The sequence below is a fragment of the Erinaceus europaeus genome, chromosome 3, assembly GCF_950295315.1.
Source record: "Erinaceus europaeus chromosome 3, mEriEur2.1, whole genome shotgun sequence".
NCBI classification, from domain to species: Eukaryota; Metazoa; Chordata; class Mammalia; order Eulipotyphla; family Erinaceidae; genus Erinaceus; species Erinaceus europaeus.
The window spans coordinates 154,479,410-154,492,535 of NC_080164.1; the positions used below are offsets into that span (position 1 = coordinate 154,479,410).

General features: G+C 41.9%; 1 protein-coding gene and 1 long non-coding RNA gene across 2 annotated transcripts in view; both read right to left on the reverse strand.

Annotated features, from left to right (window-relative positions):
- LOC132537564 (uncharacterized) overlaps window positions 1–13,126 on the reverse strand; it is a 521,799-nt gene that overhangs the window by 439,114 nt on the left and 69,559 nt on the right. The gene's annotated exons all lie outside the window — the stretch shown is intronic.
- The window catches only part of N4BP2 (NEDD4 binding protein 2), a 77,280-nt gene that overhangs the window by 55,613 nt on the left and 8,541 nt on the right, over window positions 1–13,126 (reverse strand). Inside the window, exon 2 of the mRNA XM_060187712.1 lies at window positions 10,428–10,491. The gene's annotated coding sequence lies outside the window, so the exon portion shown is untranslated. The remainder of the gene's footprint in view (window positions 1–10,427; window positions 10,492–13,126) is intronic.

Sequence of the window (13,126 nt, forward strand, 5' to 3'; positions counted from 1 at the left end):
CTAAGTAATCCAAAGAAGGAATCTCAAGAAAAAAAAAATAATGAAATGAATGAAAATGGAAATACACCTTATCAAAATGTTAAGATAGCAGTAGTAGAGATGTACATGTAGACATTAAAGTGAGCAGGGCCAGGGGAGGGGTAGATAGCATAATGGTTATGTAAACAGCTCATGCCTGAGGCTTCCAAGTCCCAGGTTCAATCCCCTGCACCACCATAAGCCAGAGCAGAGAAGTGCTCTGGTAAAAAAAAAAAAATAACTAACTTAATTTAATAAAGAAAAAGGAAAAGAAATAAAAAAAAGAAAAGGTCATCCAGGGCAGAAGAAGGATAGAAAGCAGCCCAAGGAGGCAGCTAAGCAAGTATGAGATTACTTTCATGTGTGAGGCCAGGGTCAATCAGCAATATATATTAACAGTGGGGCTCTGGTCTGTCTGTCCCTCTCTCCCTCTCTCATAAAATAAGTATATATTTTAAAAAGAGTAAAAAAAGTCTCAAATCAGTAAATCCTCATCATAAGAATCCAGAAAGATAAGAGCAGGAAGAAGATAAGGAATGAGTTAGAAGCAAAGAGGTAAATAAAAGCCAAGTGGCAGTCCTCTGCAAAGACCAATAAAATTGACAAACTGACAAGCAAGACAAACAAGGAAAAAAGGAGACACAGTTATAAATAAAACGTTTTGTTTATATCTATTTATTTATATTATAAAATTTTTAAAAAGTCACTACAAACCTCACAGACATCAAAAAACTGAGAATACTTTTAACATGTGGTATTAAACTTTCAATTCCTTATCACAATAATCATATTTCAAATGCTAAATGCCCACGTGTGATTAGTGACTACAGTAGAACAAACTGAAGTTTTATAATGAGGAAAGCTTTGTTGGACAGCATTGTTCTAGAACATACCTTCTACAAAGTATATATGCAAGTGAATATCCTAATCATAAGAAAGTTTACAAGCAAAAAAAAAAAAAAGCATAAATAAGATGTCATGAAAAGCAGTTGAGTGTCATCCCTCCCAATAAAAATAAAATAAAAAAAAAAACAGTTGAGAAAGTAGTTCAGCTGGCAAAGACTTACATGCCTAAAAGTCCCAGTTCTACATGTGCCAATGTGATGCTCTGAATCATCTCTCTCATATGAAATTCTCTCTGTATGTCTCACATAAAATAAATAAATCTTTTTGTTAAGTGTCTTAAAGGAAAGGATAATAATCCAGCCAAATTTGAAGTACTACATATCAAAAAAAAAAAAATTAGTAAACCATAGGGCAACTATCTCGTCTTCTTTCCTTCCATACTTTTTTTGGGGGGAGAGGTGGGGGTGGGAGTGGGAGAGGGAGTGGGGGAAGGAGGGAGGTGGGATGTCATCACTGAGGCTTCATTGACCCAGGATCTAAGATGACTTTTTCAGATAGAGATACAGAGACACAGGGGGCCAGGTGGCAGGGAACCTGGTTAAACACACATTACAATGTGCAAGGACCCAGGTTCAAGCCCCTGGTCCCCACCTATAGGGGAAAAGCTTCACAAGTGGTGAAGCAGGGCTGTAAGTGTCTCTCTGCCCCTCTCCCTCTCTATCTCCCCCCTTCCCTTCTCAAATTTGTCTCTATCCAATAATAAATAAATAAATAAATAAATAAATAAACATCATTTTTAAAGAGATGCAGAGACAGAGACAAATAGGCAGAGAGAGGGGGAGCAGGCTTGCACACATGGCAAAGCCGCAGACTATCCAAGAGAGCTATCTTGCCAGCCTTTAAGCAGGATTTTGCCCCCACCATTTCTACCTCTATAGTAAAACTGCTTTTACCTAAATCACCACTGGCCTACATATTACTAAAACCAGTGCTAAAAGGTCCAAATTTCAAGGGAAACATAATAATTTGTCTTCATCTAATAAAATCCCTCTGATTAAGATGGGTTCTGCCCCACTCTCTCCCTTCACCCCCCCCAAAAAAAAATAGGAGGAGCAGCTCAAAAGGAGCCCTATTGGTAGAGCTCCGGACACATGCATATCCCAAGCTGGATCCCTGGCACTGCATATGCCAGAGTAGTGTTCTGTTGTTCTCTCTTCCTCTTTATCTAGCTTGTGAAATAAATAACTCTTCTATTAAAAAAAAAAAAAAAAAAGAGGGTTAGAAAGATAGCATATGGTTATATAAAAGACTTTCAAGTCTGAAATACTACTGGTATTTTTATTGCACCAAAGTAAAAGACTCTGGGGTTGTGGATGTGGAGAGCGTTCAGGTCCTGGAACATGATGGCAGAGGACCTAGAGGGGGTTGAACTGTTATGTGGAAAACTGAGAAATGGGGGCTGGGTGGTGGCATACTTGGTTGAGCGCACATGTTACAGTGCACAAGGATCCGGGTTCAAGTCCTTGGTCTCCTCCTCCAGGGGGAAAGCTTCACAAGAAGTGAAGTAGAGCTGCAGGTCCCTCTCTCTTTCTCTCTCTCTCTCTGTCTCCCACTTACTACCTTTTCTCTCTGTCTCTCACTTCCCTTTCAATTTCTATCAAATAAGGTAAAGGGAAAAAAATTAAACCTTAAACTAGAGTTGAGCAGTGCTCTAGTAAAAACAAATAAAAAAAAAAGTTTAAGAAGAAGTAGAAGAAATTCTGTCATTTGCTACAAAAATGAATGGATGTCTGGGATGCACCTGAACATGCTAAGTGAGTTAAGTCATTCACAAAACAGAAAAATACTACATGATTCCATTTACATGAGTCATTAAAGTTGGCAACTCTTAGACAGTAGGGTGGCGGTTGCCAGGAGCTAGAATGGAGGGGAAGAGGAAAAGTTATCCAATGGGTATATTAGTTTGCAGGACGAAAAAAGCACCAAAGAGACTGGGAAGTTTAGCATGATGGTTATGTAAAAAGACTGATTATGTAAAATGTCCAAGGCACTGAAGTCCCAGGTTCAAACAATCCCCAACACCATCATAAACCAGAGCTAATCAGTCCTCTGACCTCTCTGTACCTTTCTTTCTAGATCTCTCCTTAAAAATTTAAATAAGGGCTGGGGAGATAGCATCATGGCTATAGAAAAAGCCTTTCATGCCTGATGCTCCAAAGATCCCAGGTTCAATCCCCAGCATCACCACGTGTTGATTAGTGCTCTGATACAGAAAAAAGATGGGGGGGGGGAAGGGCAGTAGCGCAGGGGGTTAAGCACACAGGGTGCAAAGTACAAGGACTGACAAAAGGATCCTGGTTAGAGGCCCCAGCTCTCCATCTGCAGGGGAGTCGTTTCACAAGCGGTGAAGCAGGTCTGCAGGTGTCTATCTTTCTCTCCCCCTCTGTCTTCCCCTCCTCTCTCCATTTCTCTCTGTCCAATCCAACAGAACGACATCAACAGCAACAATAATTAATAACCACAAGGCTACAACAAGGGCAACAAAAGGGGAGATAAAAAAAAAAAAGCCTCCAGGAGCAGTGGATTCATGGTGCAGGCACTGAGCCCCAGCAATAACGCTGGAGGCAAAAAAAAGAAAAAGAAAAGAAAAAAGATCTAGAGGATCAGGTGGTGGTGCTCCAGGTTAAGCACACTTAGTATGAAGTGCAAGGACCTGCGCAAGGATCCCAGTTGGAGACACCGGCTCCCTACCTACAAGGAGGACACTTCATAAGTGCTGAAGTAGGTCTGCAGGTGTCCATCTCTCACTTTCTTTTTTTTTAATATTTATTTATTTATTTTATTCTCTTTTGTTGCCCTTGTTGTTTTATTGTTGTAGTTATTATTGTTGTTGTCGTTGTTGGCTAGGACAGAGAGAAATGGAGAAAGGAGGGAAAGCCAGAGAGGGAGAAAGACAGACACCTGCAGACCTGCTTCACCGCTTGTGAAGCGACTCCCCTGCAGGTGGGGAGCCAGGGGCTCGAACCCAGATACTTACTTACGTCTCTCTCACTTTCTATCTCCCTGTCCTCTCTCAATTTCTCTGTCCTATCCAATAAACTGGGAGAGGAGAGGAGAGGGAGAGGAAGAGGGGGAGGGGGGAGGGGAGGAGAAAAGAGTTTTAAAGATCTGTTCTATCAACACTGTACAATTAACACTGTTAGGATGATAGCATAATAGTTTTATCCCCGGGAGGCGGAGCTACGAGCAGCAGATCGCTTTCTCTCCTCTCCTCTCCCGGATCAACTAGGAATACCAAAGGAGACCACCCGGACCGAAACAAGACAGGACTAGAATGACCACAGAAACCCAGTAAATCACCTGTGAGTACAAACACGCGTGGCTGGTGACAGAGAGGAGAGAGGGGCCTAAGGAGAGATTAAGTGACTGCTAACAGTTCGACAGTCTGTCAGTGGAGACACCACCTCCAGTCTGCTCCACCAACAAGGGGACAGCTGAAGGGAGGAAAGGACTCCCCAGAGACTCACCAAGTGCAACTCTGAGTCTCCATTGCTACTACCCTCAGAATCTGGAGCAGCAACAGGGAGGGACACCAGGGGACAGAGATCTAACCGGGAAACTCAGGAGAAGACCTATACCTCGGTGGCATAGCTGAAGGGCTGTGAAAGTCTCTTTGTATAACCACTGGATTATCTCTGCCACACCCTGCTTTATCTCTTGGTCAGGAGTCATTGATTAAGCCAAGAAGCCTATTGATAGTTTAAAAGCCCTCAGGCTACCATAGCCTACAGGGGAAAAAAAAAAAAAGGCTTTTACACCACTGAACTCCAACTCAGGGATTGAAAAAACTGTTAACTTATATAAAATGGTTAAAACAACAAGAAAAAATAATGGAGACTCGAACCAGGACAAGAGTCCAGCTAAAAGTCCTCCAGAGGGCGAAGCACAAAACAACGAGTTCAACATCCAAACATTAGCTAAGGAAATAATAACAGGAGTGAGTAAAGAATTTGAAAAAATTGTAATCAGAACTGCAGGAACAACAAATGAGAATATGGAAGAAAATTCTAATAATCTCATGGTTATTAGAGAGCTGAAAGCTGAAATTGCTGAGCTAAGAAGGCAACTAGCTGAACAAGCTAAAACAGTATCAGAGCAGGGCAACAAAATAGATGAACTCCAGAAAGCAGTAGAGGGCAGAGAGAATAGAATCAATGAGGCTGAAGACAGAATTAGCAAGATTGAGGATGAATTAGAGACAACTAAAGAAGAAGTAAGAGATCTCAAAAAGAGATTAAGAGATGCTGAAAACAACAACAGAGTCCTATGGGATGACTTCAAAAGAAACAATATACGCATTATTGGCTTACCAGAGGAAGAAAGAGAAGGGGAGGAAGAAAGCGTTCTCCAGGCCATAATAGCTGAAAATTTCTCTAGTCTAGACAACACCAAAGACATAAAGATTCAAGAAGCCCAGAGGGTCCCAAACAGAATTAACCCAGACCTAAAGACACCAAGACATGTCATACTTAGATTGGAAAGGAATAAGGATAAAGAAAGGATCCTCAAGGCTGCAAGAGAAAAACAAAGAGTCACCTACAAAGGAAAACCCATAAGATTAGCAGCAGACTTCTCCATACAAACACTACAGGCCAGAAGAGAATGGCAAGATATCTATCGAGTGCTCAATGAGAAAGGCTTTCAGCCAAGAATACTATATCCTGCTAGATTGTCATTCAGACTAGATGGAAGCATCAAAACCTTCTCAGACAAGCAACAGTTGAAGGAAGCAACCATCACCAAGCCTGCCCTGAAAGAAGTTCTGAAAGGTCTCCTATAAACAACCAGACCACCACAAATAGAACACATATCAAAACACTCTAAAACTCTACAAGAATGGCGTTAAAATATCTTCAATCTTTGATATCAATAAATGTGAATGGCCTGAATTCACCTATTAAAAGACACAGAGTAGGAAGATGGATCAGAAAACACAACCCAACAATATGTTGTCTACAGGAAACTCACCTAACGCAACAAGACAAACACAGACTTAAAGTGAAAGGATGGAAAACTATCATTCAAGCCAATGGCCCACAAAAAAGGGCAGGAACAGCTATTCTCATATCTGACATGATAGACTACCCTATGATCCTGCAATTCCTCTCCTGGGGATATATCCTAAGGAACACAACATATCTATCCAAAAAAAATCTGTGTACACATATGTTCTTGGCAGCACAATTTGTAATAGTCAAAACCTGGAAGCAACCCAGGTGTCCAACAACAGATGAGTGGCTGAGCAAGTTGTGGTATATATACACAATGGAATACTACTCAGCTGTAAAAAATGGTGACTTCACCGTTTTCAGCCAATCTTGGATGGACCTTGAAAAAATCATGCTGAGTGAAATAAGTCAGAAACAGAAGGATGAATATGGGATGATCTCACTCTCAGGCCGAAGTTGAAAAACAAGATTAGAAAAGAAAACACAAGTCGAACCTGAAATGAAATTGGAGTATTACACCAAAGTAAAAGACTCTGGGGTGGGTGGGTGGGTGGGGAGAATACAGGTCCATGAAAAATGATGAATGAAATAGTGGGGGTTGTATTGTTGAATGGGAATCAGGGGAATGTTATGCATGTAAAAAAAAAAAAAAAAAAAGGAAACAATGGGGAGTTGGGAGGTAGCGCAGCGGGTTAAGCCCATGTAGCGCAAAGCACAAGGACCAGCATAAGAATCCAGGTTTGAGGGGAGTCGGGCGGTGGCGCAGCGGGTTAAGCGCAGGTGGTGCAAAGCACAAGGACCGGCATAAGGATCCCGGTTCCAACCCCGGCTCCCCACCTGCAGGGGAGTCGCTTCACAGGCGGTGAAGCAGGTCTGCAGGTGTCTATCTTTCTCTCCCCCTCTCTGTCTTCCCCTCCTCTCTCCATTTCTCTCTGTCCTATCCAACAACAACAACAACAATAATAACTACAACAACAAAACAACAAGGGCAACAAAAGGGAATAAATAAATAAAATAAATATTTAAAAAAAAAGAATCTGGGTTTGAGCCCCCTGCTCCCCACCTGCAGGGGAGTCTCTTCACAGGCGGTGAAGCAGGTCTGCAGGTGTTTATTTTTCTCTCCCCCTCCCTGTCTTCCCCACCTCTCTCCATTTCTCTCTGTCCTATCTAACAATGATGACATTAATAACAACAACAACAATAACTACAACAATAAAACAACAAGGACAACAAAAGAGAATAAATAAATAAATATTGGGAATCGGGAGGTAGCACAGCGGGTTAAGTGCACGTGGCATGAAGCTCAAGGACTGGCATAAGGATCCCAGTGGAGCCCTGGGCCGCCCACCTGCAGGGGGTTCGCTTCACAGGCTGTGCAGCAGGTCTGCAGGTGTCTATCTTTCTCTCCCCTCTCTGTCTTCCCCTCCTTTCTACATTACTCTCTGACCTATCCAACTACAATTACATCAATAACAACAATAATAATAACAACGATAAAACAAGGGAGGGAGTCCGGCGGTAGCGCAGCAGGTTAAGTGCATGTGGCGCAAAGCACAAGGACCTGGGTAAGGATCCTGGTTCGAGTCCCAGGCTCCCCACCTGCAGGGGAGTCGCTTCACAAGCGGTGAAGCAGGTCTGCAGGTGTCTATCTTTCTCTCCCCCTCTCGGTCTTCCCCTCCTCTCTCCATTTCTCTCTGTCCTATCGAACTACAATGACATTAATAACAACAATAACTACAACAATAAAACAACAAGGGCAACAAAAGGGAAAATAAATAAATAAATAGGACAACAAAGGGGAGCATGTATTCATAGTGCAGGCACCAAGCCCCAGCAATAACCCTGGAGGCAAAAAAAGAAAAAATAAATAAACAAATAAATAAATATTTTAAAAAGAGAAGAAAAAAAGGAAACACTGAGAAAAATCATAGGATAAGAGAAAAAAAAAAAAATAGTTTTATCCCCAGCTGAGTGCTCAGCTGGGAGGGGATCAACACTACCATAGTTCACACTTGAAAAATGGTTAAATGGTAAATGGAATAGTATATATTTACCATAGGCTTGCTGTTGTTTGGTTTGCTTTGCTTTGGTTTAAGCCGTACAGGGGAATGTACCCAGGGCTTCAGGTGTGTGTGATACCATTGAGACACCTCCTTGGCCCAATTTACATTTTTTTTTTTCTTTTGAGGCAAAAAAGGAAATTGATAAAAAGGAGAGAAAGTGGGATATATAAAGAGTGGAGAAAGAAATACCAAAGCACCATCCCACAATCCAAAGAGGTCCCTTGGTACTATCATTCAAACACCATGTAGTGTCTGGGATCAAAGCAAGGATTTTAGGTGCGGTAAAGACATGTGCTTGTTACCACTGAGCCATATCCTGGCACCACCAGCTTTTTGTTTGCTTTTGCTTTTTTAAACTATAATAGTTTTTTTTTTTTTTGAGAGAGAGAGAAATGCAGACAGAGACACAGAGAGAAACACCAGAGCACTGCTCAGCTCTGGCTTATGGTGGTGCAGGGGACTGAACCTGGGATTTAGGAGTCTGCTTGCATAACCATTATGCTATCTCCCCCGCCCTAAAACAGTTTTAAACTAAAAGAAGTTTAATTATTAAGAAAAAGAGGTAAGATGGCAAAGAAAATGTTTACTCAAAGAGAGGCTGAGTTAAAACAAAACAGTAGGGGGCCAGATGTTGACACACTCAGTTAAGCATAAACATTACAACGCACAAGGAACAGGATTCAAGCCCCCACTCCCACCTGCAGGGGGAAAGCTTTATGAGTGGTGAAGCAGTGCTGCAGGTGTCTATCTTGTCTCTCTCCTCCTTTCCTCTCTATTTCCAGCTGTCTCTACCCAATAAATAAGGATAATTTGGGGGGTCGGGGCGGTAGTGCAGCGGGTTAAGCGCACATGGCGCAAAGCGCAAGGACCAGCGTAAAGATCCCAGTTAGAGCCCCGGTTCCCCAACTGCAGAGGAGGTAGCTTCACAAGTGGTGAAACAGGTCTGCAGGTGTCTATCTCTACCTCCCTCTCTGTCTTTCCCTCCTCTCCCCATTTCTCTCCATCCTGTCCAACAACAAGGACATCAATAATAACAATAATAACCACAACAAAAATAAAACAACCAGGACAACAAAGGGGGAAAAAATAGCCTCCAGGAGCACTGGGGTGAAGGCATGAGCCCTAGAGGCAAAAACAATAAAAAAAAAAAAAAAAGATAATTTTTAAAAAGTAAAGAAAATCACAAATAGAAATTCTAAGAAGGGGGCCAGGTGGTGGCGCAGCTGGTTGAGTGCATATGTTACAGTGCTCAAGCCCCCGCCCAGTCCCCACTTGCAGGGGAAAACTTTGCAAGTGGGAAAGCATGGGCTGCAGGTATCTCTCTTTGTTTCTCCTACCCTCTTGATTTCTGGCTGTCTCTATCCAGTAAATAAAGGTAATTTTTTAAAAAATTAGAAAAGAAAAGAAATTCTAAGAAGTAAGCTAAATGAGAAATACCAAATCCCACAGTAAAATAGCTTTACTAGGTCTTTTGTTTTTGCTTTTGGTTGTTGCTGGGGTTGTATGTATACTATAAGTTTCACCACTCTAGGTTGACTTTTTCAAACAGAAAGAAATACCAAAAGACCAAAGCTTCCCCTAGCACAGTCGTACTTCCATCTGATGTACTGGGACTCGAACCCAGTGGCAAGCACAGCAATGCAGATACTGTACTAAGTGAACTATCTTTTTAAAAGTTCCAAAAACTATGTGCAAAGTACTCGGTACTCTGTACTTACCAGGGTGATAGATTATGCATCTATCAGATCCATTTCCTACTTAATCACTACTTTTTTTCCTTTTCTTTCTTCTGATAAATATAATTTGAGGCTGGAGCAATAGCTCAACAGAGAGGGGGATGCATTACCATGAGTATAACAACCCAGTTTCAAGCCCCAGCATCAGAAAGGGACTGCTATGCCTCTGGAGTTGTGGTGTCCTTCTCTCACTCTGTCTGAATTAAAGTGGCCTGGGACAGTGAAACTGTGGTCCCAGTGCCACACACACGCACGACACAAAATCATAATTCTGTAAGTTCAAATCCCTGCACTAGAAAAGCAGTATAAAAATTTGATTTTGTCTGCACCCAAAATTGATTATGATCAGGGTAGTTCTCACTCATACTAACCAAGCCCAGCATTTTCTATAGTTTCAGTGCCCAGCAACCCAGGGAGTGCCATTGTGCAAGAGCCTAGGGCTTGTAAACATAAGGTCTGAGTTCAATCCCTGGCACCAAATATGCCAGTGATGCTCTGGTTCTCTCCACTGTTAATTGTTTTTAAGTAGAAATAAACCTTGATCCAAAAAAAAAAAAAAAAAGATTTAGCTTCTTGGGTAAGAGATATAGCATTATGATTATGAAAGAAAAAGAAAAACTTTTTGAGAGAACAGAATACCACTCTAGCATAGCAGTACCAGAGACAGAACATGGGGTTCCTCCATACAAGTGTTTTATCCACTGAGCTACCTCCCTGGCTGTAATACCTATATTTCAAAATGTAATTGAACTTACCAATTCAATACCTGGAATACTCAGGTCCATAATAAAGGGCATCACTTTTCCACAAATAAAGTACCTGGGAAAATAAATTTATAATCAGAGTGACTCAAGAATTATAATAGGTGGGGGGTGGCAGTGCGCTGGGTTAAGCGCACATAGTGCAAAGCTGTCTTTCTCTCCGCTCTGTCTTCCCCTCCTCTCAATTTCTCTCTGTCCTATCCAACAATAACAAAACAAAACAAAACAAAACAAAACAAAATAGCCTCCAGGACAGTGTACTCGTATTGCAGGCACTAAACCGCAGCAATAACCCTGGAAGCAAAAAAAAAGGCAAAAAAAGAAAAAAAAATTATAGTGGTTATTAATTGTACTGACCCAAAACTGCTTCTCTTCCCCTACCCCATAAGGGTAGGTTTCCAGCTAAAAGGCTCTGGCTATATAAGTGAGCACATCAAGCATAGTACTTCATCCTCTCAGCTCCAAGTTAATTAAGGGAAGGGCATGTGACCATTAGCCTATGCTGCCAGCAACCAGGTCCCAGAATATGGAGAAGCACATCCACAGCAGACAGCAAGTATAAGAAGGGCTAGCCATGGGTAAGGTCCCATCTTAGCTCTTCTGAACATCTCTACCCATACAATTTCTACTGCATGACCACTGAAGCAGCAACTTGTCTGTCTGTGGGCTATTCCAAACTGTATTTCAGAGGGTAGCTCAATGGTAGAGCCTATCTCTTGCATGCATGAGGCACTCAGTTGGATGGAACAACAGTGTTCTAAGCACTATCTTCCTCTTGCTCTCTCATTAAAACAAGAGAAAAATAAATTTATTACTTAATCTAAAACATTCTAACAAAGAAATCAATAGCAGCCCAAAAAGGTAATACATGAGGTCAAGTTCAGTCCTTAGCATTACATGTGATGCTCTGATTATATCTCTCCTTTTTCATATTAATAATAAAGAAATAGGGGGGTCAGTAGCGCAGCACCTGGTTAAACACACATAGTATGAAGCACAAGGACACTCACAAGGATCTGGGTTCAAGGACTCCCCACCTGAAAGGAGAACACTTCCCGAGTGGTGAAGCAGGTCTGCAGGTGTCACTATCTCTCTTCCCCTACCTAGCAATAACCCTGAAGGCAAAAAAAAAAAAAAAAAAAAAAAAAGGAAGGAGGAAGAAAATAAGAGAGAAACAGAGAGAGAAAGGAAAGAAGGAAGGGAGGAAGAAAGAAAGAAAGAAAGAAAGAAAGAAAGAAAGAAAGAAAGAAAGAAAGGAAACAAACCTTTAAATGAGAGAGAGAGAGAGAATAGTTGGGGAGGTAATACAGTGGTTTTTTTTTTTTATTAATTTATTTCTTTACTGGGGAATTAATGTTTTACATTCAACAGTAAATACAATAGTTTGTTCATGCATAACATTCCCCAGTTTCCCATTTAACAATACAACCCCCACTATGTCATTCATCATCCTTCATGGACCTGTATTCTCCCCACCCACCCACCCACCCCAGAGTCGTTTACTTTGGTGCAATACAGTGGTTAAAGTGTTAGACTCTTAAGCATGAAGTCCTGAGTTTTATCCCCAGCATCACATGTGCCAGCCAGAGTGATGCCCTTGTTGTCCCCTACCCACCATCAAATAAAGAAATAAGAAATGGGGGCTGGATGGTAGCACTGCGGGTTAAGTGCACATGGCACAAAGTGCAAGGACCGGCTCAAGGATCCCAGGTGGAGCCCCTGGCTGCTCACCTGCAGGGGGGAGTCGCTTTACAAGTGGTGAAGCAGGTCTGCAGGTGTCTGTCTCTCCCCCTCTCTGTCTTCCCCTCCTCTCTCAATTTCTCTCTGTCCTTTCCAACAGTGACAACAGCAATAACAACAATGCCAATAACAGCAACAATAACAAGGGCAACAAAATCAAAAAGGTGGCCTCCAGCAGCAGTGGAGTGCAGGTACCAAGCCCCAACGATGACCATGGAGGCCAAAAAGAAAAGAAAAAAGAAATAGTTGGAAATTATTCTGTCAAGCAACATATTTTACTAAAGCTATAAAAATACCTAGTATGGTGGTCTGGGAGGTGGCACAGTGGATAAAGCATTGGACTCTCAAGCATGAGGTTCTGAATTCAATCCCCGGCAGCACATGTACCAGAGTGATGTCTAGTCCTCTCTCTCTCCTATCTTTCTCATTAATAAATAAATTAAATATTTTTAAATAAATAAATAAAAATACCTAGTATGTTTTTCCCTAACTTAGAAAACTCTCTTTTTTAATTAATTTATTTCTTAAAAGGAGACAGGGAGAAATTGAGAATGGAGGGGAAGAGAAGGGGAGAGACAGACACCTGCAGCCCTGCTTCACCACTCTGAAGCTTTCCCGTAGGTGAGGAATCAGGGGCTTGAACCAGGTCCTTGTATGCTGTAATGTGTATGTTTAACCAGATGCACCGCCAAACTGGCCCTGAAAACTGTATTTTTGTGACTAAAGAACAGGCTCAGGGTGGGGGGATAGCGTAATGGTTATGCAAACAGATTCTCGTGCCTGAGGCTTTAAGGTCCCAGGTTCAGTCTCTCACACCACCATAAACCAAAGCTCTCCCCCAGAAAAAATGCAAGTTGTAGGGCCAGGTGGTGGCGCACCTGGTTGAGTGCACATGTTACAATGCACAAGGACCCTAATTCAAGCCCCTGTCTCCACCTGCAGGGGGAAAACTT